Here is a 16,368-nt window from a genome sequence, read left to right as displayed (position 1 = left end):
GATGCATCAATTGCATGCTAGGCATGAAGTACATTTCCCAACTTATAATGAATGGTTGGATATAAAGGCTCCATACAATGATCCAAAAATGGAAGCCAAGGATGTTAAAGAATAACTTCAGTGAAGAGTTAACATTACCTCTAAACCTCTAAGCATATTGAGAGACATTTTGTGGTTGACACTGAGGCCCTTTCAAATAATGATTAAATAGGGCCCTAAGGCCCAAATGCCTTGGACATTAATTTGAGCACCCATGGCCAAGATTGTGATTAAGGACTTCAAAATCAAAAGGATGTACTAGGTGAGATCACCTCCTTAACATGGCTATCAAAATGAATGTGATGGGGACAAATATTAATATCTAAAGCCATTAGGAGTTAGCAAGGTAGATATAAAATCAATACCATGTTCTTACTTCTGAACTAAAAATTCTTCAAATGCATTTTATTGTAAGATATTAATTTTGTTGAACATTTGTAAACTCTTAGAAAATGCATTCTTGTTCCCTATTACCATTGATGGACTTCGATTGAATACAATCAATATGAAGAGGCATACACCAATTTTTTCTTTCAAAACCATATGTGCTGATATAAAAATTAAGTAAAACATGTCCAATATATTTACAAATATACACATTAACTACAATAATTTTTTCTTTCAAAACCATATGTGCAGATATAAACATTAAGTACAACATTTCCAATATTTTTTTAGATATACACTTTAATTACACCAAATTTTTCTTTCAAAAGCATACGTGTAGGTATAGACATTAAGTACACCATGCCCAATATTTTTGTAGATAGACACATTAATTACACCAAAAATTTCTTTCAGAACCATATGTGTAGATATAAATATTAAGCAAATGATGCTCCTGATGCAAATGATGTTTCTACTAGTTAGATGATGATGAGGAGGAGGATGATGATGGTGATGGTGATGGTGGTGATGATTATAACCTTTTACTATTCATATGTGATGCTAATATTTGATGTAATTTTGAGTATATGTATCATGAATTTTTTTTCTTATATAAATAAATTGATTTACTATTGTAGAAATGTGAAGACCTTTCATGAGCATTCCACATAGTCTCATGGATCATCAAGTATAAGTTAATACATCCCATAGAGATTAATGTCTTTTACCATTTGTAAAATATCTCTCCCATTGCCACCTATCTCTCTTATTTCATGGAGTCTAGGTACCAATGAATAGGTATTTATTAGATTTGTCTTCCTCGAGTTAGGAAAATATAGGAATGGAAGAAGAAAATCAGACATTTAGTATATCTAAATCAAGGAGATCGACTCGAGGTCAAAATATCATAAAGAAATTGAATAAGAACATGAAAATTTTCCTTTCTCAAGGGGGGTCATTTTCTTATGATTATGAGAGTAAAGGTGACTCCAATGTTCCCTTTAGGTACAAAAATTTGCAAAAACAATGGGTCCCCAATGGAATTCCTCTAATAAACACTAATTATTTTGTTTAAGAGGGATAAATCACAAGCACCATCCTCATTACATGGTTTGGGCCTATTTTCAAGGATGGCATAAAGATGTCTTACAACAAGGTTGTTGAATTGATGGCGTATGTCAAATCTTGCTCTGATTATAGTAATTAGATGTAAATTGTTAGATATAAAACAAGTATGTGTAGGTATGCAGTCATAGAAAATTAAATACAATAAAAAGTTAGTGAAACAATAGCTATATACATTGATGGAAGGCCAAAATCATTAGGGAATATTACATGTTTTATAGATAGTACATGAGCTATGTCAAATAAGAAATGACCCAATTGTATATTTGGGACATGTGAGGGAAACCACGTATTTATATGTGCGATAAAATCAATACATGGAGACAAAGATCTTCTTATTTATTACAATTTGAATCACATAGATATGAACAAATCCACTATCATGGGCGAGGTGGTACATACTATGCACATTTAAAATCAACTCCAAGCAATGAAGATAAACACATAATTAAATTTGTATTTTTTTGCTAACTTGGAATAATAAAGTGCATGTGTTTTAACATGTCTCTATGATTTTTATTTGAAATGCAAGGCTACAGTATGGATCAACAACCACATGATACACATGACAGTTATGGTTCTTCTTCTCAACAAGTAAAAATCATTGTTGTTGTACAAATTAGATACAAGAAATATGTTAATGCATATTTTCTATTATTTTCTATTCTTCACTACTATTTTTGGCTTGATTTTAAATATAGAGCTAATAATATTGCTCTCACAAATGAGTGTTGATTAGGACAAGGGAAAGGAAAAAGTAGTCCATGAGGATGAGAAGTGTGCCACAATGAGTTGGCTGAAATTATTATTGATTTTAATTCAGCCCCTAATCATGTGGTTGCATTGAAAAAGTTGATTAATGATATAGGAAATTTTTTATCACAAGTGGCATTAACTCAACCTCTGACTCCTGCAACACAAGGTATGATTAATAGGTTGGTGAACCTAGTTCACACATATGTAGTAAGTATTAATGTAGTTTTTAATTATAACAAAAGTTAAATAATGATTTTTATAGTATATTATTTTATTTATATCATTAAATAAAATGCATGTGTTATTCTTTTAGAGGATTGTAAGGATGTTAAGTGGCAATCCCCTTGAGGATTATACTTCAAGTGGTTCAAGTACATCACATGTTCTATCCTACACTTGTGTTTTTATCGAACAATATTTTTTTAATAGCTCTAATAATCTAATTTTGTGTGTGTTGATCCTCTATTCACTATGCTACCAGCTACAAGGAACAAAACCAAAGAGGCACTATCGACTGCAAATTTGGCAACACATAGCTTGGCAATAGATGTGGTGGCATTGCCTATTAGTAAGTTGAATCCTCTTTTTCTCTCTCATTTTCCATGTGTTTATTTCACTTGAACTACTATTTCTTAGGGAGAATTTTGTAATATTGAATTCATTTTAGGCAAGAGGTGATGAGGACCTTCCTGGGTGTTCTCATGTTAGATGTATGGGAATATTAAAGAATTGTGATCAATTAGTCATCAACAATGAAGATGGTCTTCCCCTAAATGTACCCCAACTTCTAGGTACTTTTAAAGATCGATCTTTTCTTTTACTATACAATATTATACTCATAATCAAATGTACTAACCTCTCATACAATCCCTTGCAATAATTACTAATCACATTATTATTTTGTAGGGAATAATATATTTTGTGAAAAACTTAATGATGAATGTGTTGGTCTGACTTTTCGTTTGATAGAAATCCTTTGTCCAGTTGAAGAAAAGTCAAATTTTTCATTTAGTGGTGAATAGGGTTTAGGTAAGTCATCTGTTTGCTCCCCTTTTTGAAAATTTTATGAAAACCCTACATTTCTTTCCATTTGTAAACTATCAGGCGGAAAGTGTTTAAATTTTAAATCAGGCAAATATTCTTTTCCTTTTATATCTTCTGCGCCTCGAGCTATTTTCCCTCTCAATTTTTTCCGACTATCCGATCTAAGTAAATCCACTGTTGTCATTTTCTTGCTATTAAAACATGGGTACTCTTTATGTATAGTGAGGTAGTAAGTGTCAAAAATTTTTGAGACGAGATTGCAAAATGAAGACACGACAATCAAATTTTTTTTTTAACTGATCATTCAGTCATGGACACCTGGCCAATGCTGTCAGAGCCGGAGGAAGGACCTAATTAGAAAAAGTCAGAGGTCAGTGCTAGAATGAGTATCTTTTTGACCCTTCACTACTTCACTATCAAAAATCTTGAGCATCTCGCCGTTAGTGAAGTAGCGAGACACCATAAAATTGAAGAGTCGGTGACCTTGAAATTTATCGATACCATGATTAGTCCAGGTGGCATGACAGGTAATAACTGTCATTGTCAGAAGCAATTGATAGAAACAATAGTGATCTAATGGATCCTTGTATTTTATGGTGCCAAGATTTATTAAAGTTGCCGGAGCTCGCTACCTCGCTATCGGTAAATTCCAGCATCTCGCCGTTAGCAAAGTAGCGAGGCACCGTAAAATCAATAGCCGGTGTGACCTCTAGTAATGTGGGATGATGACTAGGACTAAAGTAAAGTCTTATGGGGTACCAACTGTGTAGAATTTCATACTTCATCAATGCTCTAGATCCATGTGCCATTGATCAAATGTGTGAGATAACCTGAGCGTCAAATTAAAATAGAATCAACTGTCCTTGCTATCTCGCGTTGGAAAGTTGCATGTTGTTTAAGCTATGAGACATAGCAAGTATAGGGCCCACTAATTTTCAAGAAACTTTGTGCAGCTTCCCCACCTTTGATTTGATCTTAGATCAATGGTCATCATCTTCTTGCTATGAAGAGTTGCTAGGGAGATACGTATAGTAACATAGCGAATAAGGGCCCACCGCCATCTTTCTAAGAAAATATAGTAACATATCATTTGCTGGATTAATATCAAATCAATGGCTGTCTCTACTTCGCTATGGCAAGATGCTCATTCTTTATGCATAGAAAAGTAGTGATCTACTGACGCGTGTCCTCGGTTGCCAATGGGTCTAGACAAAAGCACCATCAAGGAAAGAGTTGTGTACGTGGTAAATTTTCATTGGATCAATTGACCAACTTGTCAAGTGCAATGCCTAGTTGTTTTTCTTCGTATACCATTATCATAGGATTCTTGAAGATCAATGACGCAGCTTTAAACATAGCATATGATGCCACTCTATGTATTAATTAGACATGAAAGCATCACGCATGAGAAAAATAGAGTATAACATAGAAGATTTCATTAGTTTCACCTTACGCGAGCAAAGATTCTGAGCTTCTCCTAAGTAAAAGCAATTACTGAAGGAAATCGTGCTAAAGTTTGGCAAAATTTGTGAAATAGTCTGTTCGCAGAAAGTTTGTAGAAATACAGAGGAAAAAAAAGACAGAATTCAAGTAATTAGTACTACCATAATCTCTATAGGTTTTTCAGTTCTATAAAATATAATCCAAGATGCCTCCGAAGAAGGGATTTTCAGGTCAAATAAACTATTTGTATAGAAATGTGCATGATGACTTGCTTGAGTTGCTGCCAGAGTCTAATATAGAGATAGTGCAAGTTAAAAGGTTAACCTCATTAAACCCTAGGTTGAGGATAGCTGATGGATTGTATGATAAGGGTAATTGGGTCCAGGATGCTCAAACTTCACAAACTGGTTCGAATTTGTTCAAGAAATGGTTTGTAGAAAGGAAATTGTATGCCCCACATGCCAATATATGGAATTTTGATCTGGGAAAACTAGTTGTTCTCAGTGTGTTTATAAATTATGACCTTCTTGAGGCCATTCAAAAGAGTTATGATTAAGCCACTAGGGTAGTGAGAAGAGTAGATGGTGAAGTTTTAATCACCATCAGTCCAGAAGAGATTAGGGAAGTTTTCAGTTTGGGACCTCTCACTAGGTATCATGTGCCCATTGATTTGACAGAATTAGAAAAAGAATATATGTCAAAAAAGGATGTAGTTAGACAAGGTGCATTGAAGGCCCACATATGCAGAATTGGAAATCTACCAGCAATAACATCATCTTCTAAAGAATCTTTCAAGAAATCATGCTTCAATGCCAGGGTAGTAGAGATATACAGGACCCTGTGCAGAGTCTTTGGAGAGGGTGAAGAAGATTTTATTCATGTGAGTTTCATGTATATGATCACTCAAATCTCCTCTTTTGGTGTAGAAATAATTTTTGATTTTGCCTCTTACCTGGCTAACGAGATTCACAGTGGATTGGTGGGGATTGCAAAGGGCAAGGTGGAGAAGGTTTGGGGTCAGTACTCCCTATTAATGCATATGTTTCTATTTAAAGGGGTTACATACTTAGGTAAAGAAATGGTGTTGAATAGGGAACAAGAGGGGGAAGCACTACCAGTTCAATTATGGAGGGTAGACATGATTGGGGAAGCAAAAAATGCTAGTTTTGTTAGATTTGCTAGGCACTTTGCTTCCAAACTAAGGTGCCTCATATTGAGTGACAATCCTAGAATTCCTAAGGCATTAATGCACCTTGTTAGGCCTATGGACAAACCCCATAGTCTGAAAGTTTCACATAATTGGGGAGATATCATCCCATATCGGGTCTCAACTGTCATTATAATTTATGGATTCAAAGGGACACCCCATGTACTACCTTATCACGTGCCTTTAAAGGTAGGAGTAGATGAATTTTAATGGGAGTTGGGAGGAGTGGAGGAGACCTTTCTACACAAAAGGGGAACATGATCAATTTTTCCTACTTGCACTGTAGCTCACCAGTTTGTAATAACTAAGGAAGGGTGGGTCTTTCTCTACAAATTTTTGGATCAGTATAAAATGGCAGTATCTCACTCTCATTTTTGTGATGTAGAAGATTTCTTTAATTCTACACTTAGGCATAGAATCAAGCTTCGTCCAATTCGGCATGAATTTTATTTCCCTAAAGATGTAATAAGGAATGAGTACTCTCTGCAGGAGCAAGAAAAAAAGAAGGAAAAATGGAGAGTCTATTCAAAAATTTTGGAGTTTATTAATTATTTTGACAAGGTTTACAGTCCTCTTAGTAATGCTGTAACTAATGCAAATAGAATAAATAAGCTTATGAGTACATTCCTTGAAATAATGGAGGTAATAAATGAGAAGAAGCAATATTTTATTGGTTCTTCTCTAGATAAAGCTAGGGAAGTAATGAGGAAATTGGGTTTCACCCCCAGCATAGGGGTAGGCCCACTGGTTGTACGAAAGAGGATAGGATATACTGTCATTCAGGATCAGAGGCCCACTGTAAATAAAGGAAAGAAGATAATTGAATCTACTAGTGCTGCTTTTGAAGAAAGGCCCCCTAAACCCTCTCTGAGGAGAAGAAAAATAATAAGGGAAGAGGAATCACATGATGAAGGTTACTCACGTTCCCAAACTCCTATGAGAATTGAGGAGGAGGAACTCACCAATGAGCAAATTGAACAAATGGGATCACAAGGAGGATTTTTTGTTACCAATGCAGAAGTTGATGAAGGGAACCCCCAAGAGCCTCCTGTGCTGAGTTTTGAACTAACTATATCAGATTTCAAGGGAAGGGAATTAGACCCTATTTTGGAACAAGCCAATCAGCAATTTTTGTCTAATAATAGTTTTGTAAAATCTAGGGCTTTCCATCAATTTGCATGGAGGGCAAACATGCACATTTTTGAGGAAAGATTTAGTAATATGAAAATAGAGCATCCAAAAATGGATGAAGCCTCTATTCAAAATCAAATAAAGGAACAAATGATACAAGAGTTCCAGAATATAACCCTTGAAGATGGGAGACAAATGATAAAAGGTGCAAATATTTTATTATTTCCCAATTGGGACATTGTTGATGCCTTAATTTTTAATTTTGTCTCAAATAATTTGGGATTACAAGATCCAGATAAAAAGGAATTCTTGGGAACAACATTCAGTAATGACCAAGCTTCTCTTGTTATGTGGTCATTAAGAAGAGGATCCAAGACTACTCCATCACAACCTGATGATTCAGGACTAACAGGGAGTATCATTGTGAGGAGAGTTGCTGATACTTCACATGTACAGGCAGCCCACATGAATGTCGATTATTCTCAATTTGCCTTGGCCACTGTAGAAAAGGAAGAAAAGGAAATGATTGAGCTGTAGAGCAAGTATGAAATAGTGGTGGATGCCTACAATAAAGAAGTAAAAAAGAGAATTGAGCTTGAGAACAAGCTATTGGGAAGGACCACTAGGCCAAGAATAACATACCCTCACCCCCCAGTTGAACCTTTTAAATCCACCCCCCTCATAGAAATACCAGATACACCCCAAAAGCCACAATACTACACTGCTGAGGATTTTGAAGAAGAAAAAGGCAAACTATGGGCCTTACATGTAGAATTGGAATCCAAATATGAAGATAAACTAAGAAAAGCTCTCACATATTTGGGGGACAAAGTTGAATGGCAGCTAATTTATGATCAGTTGGCCAGGGTGATCAATATCTAGGAGGATTTGAAAGCTAATGATGAGGCTCTAATGCCTATTGTGAATAAATGGGTAAGAAGGGAGAAAGAAATAACATTTTTGTATTTCTCTGTTATAGATGATTCTTTTGATCAAATTGAAAAAATTTTTGATATTGTTTCTGATCATGCTGACTTTAATAATAAAAGGATTCATTTACAAAAAGTAGTAGTAGGCTACTTTAAAAAGTACAAGAGCCAGAACTTCAATTTGTTTCCTCATGCCCTAGATAAAAAGAATAATTTGAAAAGCAAAGATGAATGGGCAAAGGAACTTGATGATTTATTCTGTTTAAGAATGAATGAAGTCATTAATAAATCAGGGTATGCATGGTGGGCTATCACAATAGAAGAAATGGTGAAGGCCCAAATATTCTTTAATTCTTTAAAACAAGAATTCATTACCATTAATAAGGATGTTGAATATGTGCTGAAAAGATGGAGGGATATTTTGCAGTTCAATTGGCCAGATGACACATTATTTGACAAGTGGATGGCAGCTATGGCTCCCGGTGAATAGTTTGATGAAGATGAAAATGATAGTGATGAAATACAAGGTGAGGAGATCCAAATCATTGACCCTATCACTACTCAGACCCAACCAGAAGAAGAAGACAAGGATAATCTATTACCTTCAATTGCAGACCCTGGACCATAGGACACTGATACAACTAAAGAAATGAAAAAGGTAGAAGCTACTCCCACCATACAGGATAAAGATGGTGAAAGCCCATAGGTGGAGATTGATGTGCCATCATCAGAAAAAACTTCATCATTGGTTAACTTGGCTATTGTATATGAGGGAGGATCGGAATAGAAACCAAATCAACAATACAAGAGCGTGTGACAAAAGGGCCCACAAAAGGAATGTCTGATGTAAAACTTTCTGCTATTACTCACATTTTTTTCATCTTGTGACAAGTGTATGTAAGTATCTTTTAAAAGGCACCTGTTAGTTTCTCTTAGCCTAAAGCTTGTTGCATCTCACACTATATAAGTGAGATTCCAGTGCTAGAGAAGGGGTCCAAATTCTAATTTTCTAAGTGATATGCTTAGTCTGTCCTTGGTCCAAATTTTTGAAAGCTAGTTTATGATGTATTTTCTTTGTCAATTCTCTGAGAATACATGAATATAGAATGAGTTGTGTTTCTTTCTGAAGGTCATTCTGAGTCTATTATAAATGATATACCATTTTCAAAGAAAATGAATACAAATTGTGAGTTTTCCCCATATCAATTCTTTCTGAATCTTGTCTCCTTCCAATTACTTGGTTGTCTTGATATTGTATAAGTAAAGGCTTGTACAATTGAATGCAATCTAGTTAGGTTGTATATCTGTTTATCACTGCTATTAATTCAATGGATTAAATAAAAGCTTTGATGAATTTGATAAGGTTTCTTTAGTAATGGAAAGGGTTTTGAATGATAAATTTTGATAAGAATTTTTGATAGAATTTGTTGTAAGGCAACAAGTTAGATCTAAGAATTTGCTACATACTCTAAACCCTAATGGATTAGGCACTGATCAAATTGATTCAGTTAAAGGAGAAGTATGTCACAAATGGTTTCCAAAAATGCAAAATTAAATCAATTTTACTTTTGTTTCCTGTAGATCTTCAAAGCTGGCCAGCACTTATCTACATGGAATGTTTTAGCTTCAGTTAGCCACTATTGTTAAGAATATCTGCAGATCTATAGAAGAAATTTTATCCATATCTGTTATATGAGGTGTGTTTATCAAGTTATTAAGAATTATGTATGTGTTTGAGGATTTTGAAATGAGAATTAGAATGAAACTAAAAATAATCCTCATACAGTTTTCCCTGTTTTAAATCATCCTTGGGATACCCACCCTAGTTTTGCAGAGCCAAAAGAGTAGAAAACCACCTTTGGTTTTATCGAAGTTGGGTCCAAATGCTTTACACATGCAATTTTTAACAAGAATTAGCTAACCTTTAGATTGTATGAGTATTATCATCTTGGTATTAAGCATTTTGTTGCTTAGTAGTTTTAGTCCTTAGATAAAACACCAACAAAATGGCAACTCTACTGGGGAGTTGTCCAACACATCTGTGAGAAAGTACTACAATTTCTTTGGTTTTTTTGTGTACGTGTGTATCAGGTTGTTCAAGTTTTGCCCGTAGTTCTAAGGAAATCTATTAGTGACAAACCTTGAGAATTTAAAGAAGATAAAGCCCCAGTATCATAGCTACACACTGATGTATCCAGCTTATCCAAGTGTCTTATCTAACAAGCAAGAGTTGCAGTCTTACAGCATCAGTGATTGATCTATCTATGCCAAAAAATTTGGTCCTACTTGTGTGTTGTTTTCTTTGAGTCAGCATTAAGTGTCATTGTGTATTTTCCTATGAATAGGGTGGCGACTCAGTCAAGGTTTTGGAGCTAGTGCTTATTTTAACAAAAGGTGAATATGGCTGACAAGAGAAAGAACACAAGAGCTTACATGAGAGCCAATCCTGATGTATCAATGTATACTGATCTACCCCAAGGTGGTAGGAAGAAACAAAATAAGAAAAAGATAGATCCAAATCCCACCTGGAAACCCAGAGGCAATGCATTCATCAATTCTCAATATCAACCAGTATTAGGAAGAGAGTCTTCTTCACTTAGTTCTGAATCTAAAACTACAAGACTCTTAGGAGGCATTTTCAGTACCCCATTACCAGATGAGAGAGTATTTCAAGACAAAGCTGTGTCCACAGTAGGAATTTCTTCATCAAGGCCAGATCTTGTAGCAGATATGAACTATTGGCTAGGATTTAGGAGTTCATTTGATAAACCTTTTAATCCTAGAGCAGCCCCATACGTGGAACCAAATCTTATAGATCTGGACGATCCTACTAATTCAGAAGCTACTTCTGCGAATCCTAAAGAAGTGCATTCTGAGATAGGAGTTTTGAAGAAATGGATTGCTGAGGAAGAAGCCAAATGCATTAGTCTTGAAAAAGAAAAGGAGCAAGCCACTTTGGATGCCATAATAGAAAGGGATGCTCCACTAAGAAGGATGGATGCTTTGAAGGAGCAAAATAAAAAGTTAGAAGAAAATACTACAGCTCTCCATACTGATCTATTTGGAGATGTAGACAATCTAAGAGCTAAAGTTTAGGAACAAGAAAAATGCTGAATCAAAGGCGAGAACCAGTCATTGCTCAAGTCCAAGCCTATAAACCCGTACAAGTGGACCTTGTAGAGCCCACTACAAAAGCTCCAGATAAAGAGAAAGGAAAAGTTGTAGGAATCCAAATAAATGAACCTCAAGCTCTACCAAGCAAACCCATACAATCCTCCATGTCAGAATTAGATTTAGATCTACAGAAGGCTAGAAAAGAGAAGGAAGATCTTGCAAAAGAGCTTGAGAAGGTTGAAAATGAAGCTCAAGCTGCAAAAACTAGGAGAAAAATCCAATTCATAAAATCTAATTCTACATTGGCTTCATGGCACAATTTGTCTATCCCACCTACAATTCTTGCACCAACTAGTGGTCCAATAATCTCAACTCAGGGAATACCCCAATCTGCTCCTACCTCATCTTCCACTATTGGCACCCAAGCCCCATTTGTCCCACCTCAACAATCCCAAGCTGCTCCTCTGAGTCAAGCTAATATAGCTAGTACCTCAAATGTTCCTAGTTTCCAGAAGAAACCTGTATACTTGGAAAAGTATAGAAAAATATCATTTGCTGGTATTCCTGGTGCTCCACATCCCATATCATTTGATTTAAGAGACAAAGTGGTTAAGTTCTCTTGGAATAATGCTATTAATGGTGAAGAACATTTGAGAATTTTCATTGATATGTTGAATGATTATGAAGTTGAACATGAAGATATGGTAATGAAATTTTTTGTGCATTCACTAACAGAAGATGCAAGGGATTGGTTTAGGAGGTTGCCTAATGACAGTATTACCTCGTGGAATGACTTGGAGAAATTATTCAAGGAGCAATATGGAGACAACACTAATGAAAGATTCATGCTAAATGAATTCAACAACATCAAGAAGAATCCAAATGAGTCCACATTTGATTTCAATGTAAGATTCCAGAAAGGTATGTACAGATTATTTCAAGTTATGAGGTTGAATGAAGATTTCTGTCTCACAACATATTTCAATGCTTTTGATAGCAAAATGGCTTATCAATTGAGGGATAAGGATCCCAAGACTTTAAGGGATGCCTATAAAATTGCAGTAAATATAGAGAATAATAGGAAGGCATCTAGAAAACTGGGTAGGAGGGATGATCCAAAGCTTTTCAATCCTAAGAACAATAATAAAAGGGAGGCTGATAAAACCCCTATAGGAAAGAAGCCAAAATAACCCACTATAGGTAAGGTTTTGGAATTTCTTAAGAAGATGAATCCCACTAATTTTAATAAGCCAAATATTGTTGAGAGAACTCCTGTGAATAACAAATTTTTTAATAGGTAGCTTAGAATGCAAAATTACCCTTACACCACTCAGTGGAAAGATGGTAAGCCAGTTCCCAATCAGACCCAAAATTTGAAGGATAAGGGTACTCCAAATACCCTACAAAGGTACACTATGAATATGAATGATGATGTACCATGGTGCATTATATGTTAGTCACCTCATTCTACTAATTATTGTGTTGTTGCTTAGTCATTTTCCTAAGGTCAAGGTGTGCAACCTAAAGAAGAAAGTGAAGAGAAAAGCCATGATGATATAAGTTGCAATATGGTAAGCATGTGTGATGATTTGATAGATTCTAATTTAGAAGAGCTTGAAAATGACATTATCAATCAGAGAATTGCTTATCATTTACAGCATCAACAAGTCCTTTCAGATGATGAAGGGTATGATATAGATAAGGTGTGTATTACATCTTCTGATGTAGGTCTCACAAGCTTAAGAATGCCCTCCAAGGAGGAGATTGATAGAATTACAGTAGAAATAATTTCACAAGTCCATAGTAACTACAATTTGTGAAGTAGAATAGTAAATAATGATGCAGGAAAGCCATCTAGTGTATTCATCAAAGATATCACTCATAAGATGAATGATCAAAACAAGAAAGTCAATGTAGATGTGCCTAAGATCAAGGACAATAAGGGTAAGAAATGGGAACCAAAAAGGAAGGTTCAGTTTCAGACAAGTGAAGCAACAAAACCAATTGTCCAAACAAAGAAATCAAAACTTGATATTATCAAGCAAATAGTGGTGCCTGCTACTCAAAGGATTCCAGCTCCAGGTACTCTTGTAAAACCCACTATTGTTGAACATTTTGATATGATATCTATGTTGTCCCAAATTAATGTAAAAGTACCCTTGTCTAAACTTCTTAGAATTGAAGAGCATAAGAACAAGGCTTTATCATGGTTGGGTGGAATAGGAAACAATAATACTGTTGTAGATCAAACTGTGTCCCAACAAACCCCATTAGTAATAGAGGATAGTGGTATCATATCCTAGATTCCTCAAATGTTTTTAGATGATTCCTCAATGGTATTTATAGAAGATATTGATCCTTTTTTCCTCAGTCTAATCATAAAAGGGAAGACCCTAAAAAACTGTATGATAGACTCAGGAGCTTCCAACACCATAATGCCTTTTAAAGTAATGGAAGCCTTAGGATTGAAAGTGGATACCAAGCAGGGAAAATGTAGAGGAATGGATGCTAGGGAAGTCCCAGTCATAGGTACCATAAATGCTTTACCATTCAAACTAGCTGCATATCCTGACATAGAGTTAACCATGTCTATCTTGGTGGTGGATATATCTCCACACTATGGAATGTTACTATCTAGAAAATGGAGTGCTGCCATGGGGGGAAGCCTGTAGTGTGACTTAACCTATGCTACTTTCCACATTGGGGATAAAGCTGTCAGGATAAATAGAGAACCAAGGGTAAATCACATTTTAGGGGAAGAAATTGACAAAGATGCCACTTGTTTCTTAGATACTAGGGTCAATGCTTTCAGAGCTGAATTGATTATTCAAGAAGTTGAGAATTTACCTGCTATAATTGAACATGAAGTTGAATGTTGTACAAACTCACCAAAATTATGGACAATGTTCTTTGATGGGGCTAGTTCTAAAGAGGGTGCAGGGGCAGGTGTAGTTTTTGTCTCCCCTAAGAATAATACATTCAAATATTCATTTACATTGAAGTTTTCCTGCACAAATAATATTGCAGAATATGAGGCATTGTTGCTAGGATTGAAAGTTTCCACACATCATGGGATTAAAAAGTTACATGTTATAGGGGATTCTGAGTTAGTCATCTCCCAGATAAAGGAAACTTATGCATCCAAGAATAGGAGACTAAAGCATTATAGAAATGCAGTTTGGGATCAGATAGAATCTTTTGATGCATTTGGTATCTCATGGAGAGATAGGACTCAAAATAAGATGGCTGATTTGTTAGCGAATGTAACAATCAATCCAAAAAAAATATCATTTGTAGGAATATCTCAGATTAAGGTACAAAATAGGCCTTCTATACCTGATAACATTGAAAACTGGCAAGTCTTTGAAGATGAAAAAGACATTACAAATTTTTTGTTAAATGAAGATAAGTACCATGGTCAGGAAATGGATTGCAGTGAACTGGTTGAAACCATAGATGGTAAGGAAACCATTTTTGGCCAAGAGAGTATGTAATTGAAAACCAATAAAGTGCCTAAGGGGCTAGTGGTCTTGGAAAACATTTTTGATAACTAGGATAGAGCAAAACCTGGAGTTAAGGATCTTAAACCTTAGGAGTTAGAAGAGATCAACTTAGGCACTGATGAAGCCCTCAAAAAGGTTTATATTGGCCAAAATTTGCCTGTTAAAATCAGAAAAACATTGATTGACCTACTTAGAAAGTATAGACATGCTTTTGCATGGTCATATGATGACCTTAAGGCTTATAGGGAAGATCTATTCCAGCATGTCATACCCTTAAAAGATAATTTAAAACCTTTTAGATAGAAACATAGACCAGTAAACCCTACCTTAGCTCCCAAAATGCAAGAAGAGTTGATGAAACTAAGGGATGGGGGAATAATTAAACCAATTAGGCATTCCACTTGGGTTTCAAATTTGGTACTTGTTAGAAAGAAGAATGGAGATATAAGATTGTGTGTCAATTTCAGGAACTTAAACATTGCATCTTTAAAAGACAATTATGGATTGCCTAATATGGAAGCCATGTTGTAGCAAGTGACTAGTTGTGAGTTAATGTCAATGATGGATGGTTTCTCTGGATATAATCAAGTTCTAGTAAAGGAAAGTGAACAATTCAAGACAACATTCACAACCCCATAGGGAACATATGTATATGTAAGGATGCCATTTGGCCTGATTAATGCAGGAGCTACTTTTCAAAGAGCCATGGATGTGGCATTTCATGATTATATTGACAAATTTATGGTTGTATACTAGGATGATCTTATAGAATATTCTAAGAAGGTTGAGGAGCACTGCAAACACTTGGAGAAAATCTTTGTCAAAGCTCTGGAATATGGAGTATCTTGAACCCAAAGAAATGCACATTTGGGATGACAGAAGGCAAATTACTAGGACATATAGTGTCTAAGGATGGGGTGAAAATAGACCCTAAAAGAGTAGCAGCTATTGATAAAGTCCCCAAGACAAAAAATATAAAAGGAATTCAATCCTTCTTTGGTCAAGTCAATCTCCTTAGGAGATTTGTTACTAATTTTGCTGAGATCAATAGACCTATCTCAAAGATGCTCAAGAAGGGAGCCACTATAGATTGGAATGGTGAACCTTCACAAGCATTCCAGGATATTAAAACTGTAATAAAAAATGCTCCAATACTGAGAACTCAAGATTGCACAAAGCCTATGCATATATTTTCTTTTGCATCTTTTCACATTGTAGCTGCAGTTTTATTGCAGAAAAATCAAGAAGGGTATGAGCAGCCCATTGCCTTTTTTAGTAAGTCACTGTAGCCTGCTGAATTAAAATATGAGATAAATGAAAAGTAGGCATATGCTTTAGTAAAGGCTGTAAAATATCTTAGATTCTACCTAGTAGGTGCTACTATCATTGCCTTTGTACCTAGTGTTGTAGTCAAGGACATATTTTCTCAACAGGAAGTATCAGGCAAAAGGTGTAGATGGATCAACATGATCTAGGAATTCAATATTGAAATATAGATAACTAAGTTGGTAAGAGCTCAAGGTTTGGCCAAACTCATGGGTGAAGCTAATCTGGAGGCTAATCAAATAAATCTGGTAAGTGATGATCTCAGAGCTGACTTATGTGATATGGATCAGTGTGATTGGTACACCAATGTTATATATTATCTACAACACATGGAAGCTCCCCCTTATTTGCCTAAAAATGAAAA

This window comes from Cupressus sempervirens, chromosome 3, assembly GCF_028749045.1.
Source record: "Cupressus sempervirens isolate cs-2001-9-10 chromosome 3, ASM2874904v1, whole genome shotgun sequence".
Taxonomy (NCBI): domain Eukaryota; kingdom Viridiplantae; phylum Streptophyta; class Pinopsida; order Cupressales; family Cupressaceae; genus Cupressus; species Cupressus sempervirens.
The sequence above is the reverse complement of the archived record's forward strand: the minus strand, read 5'-3'. Positions refer to the sequence as shown.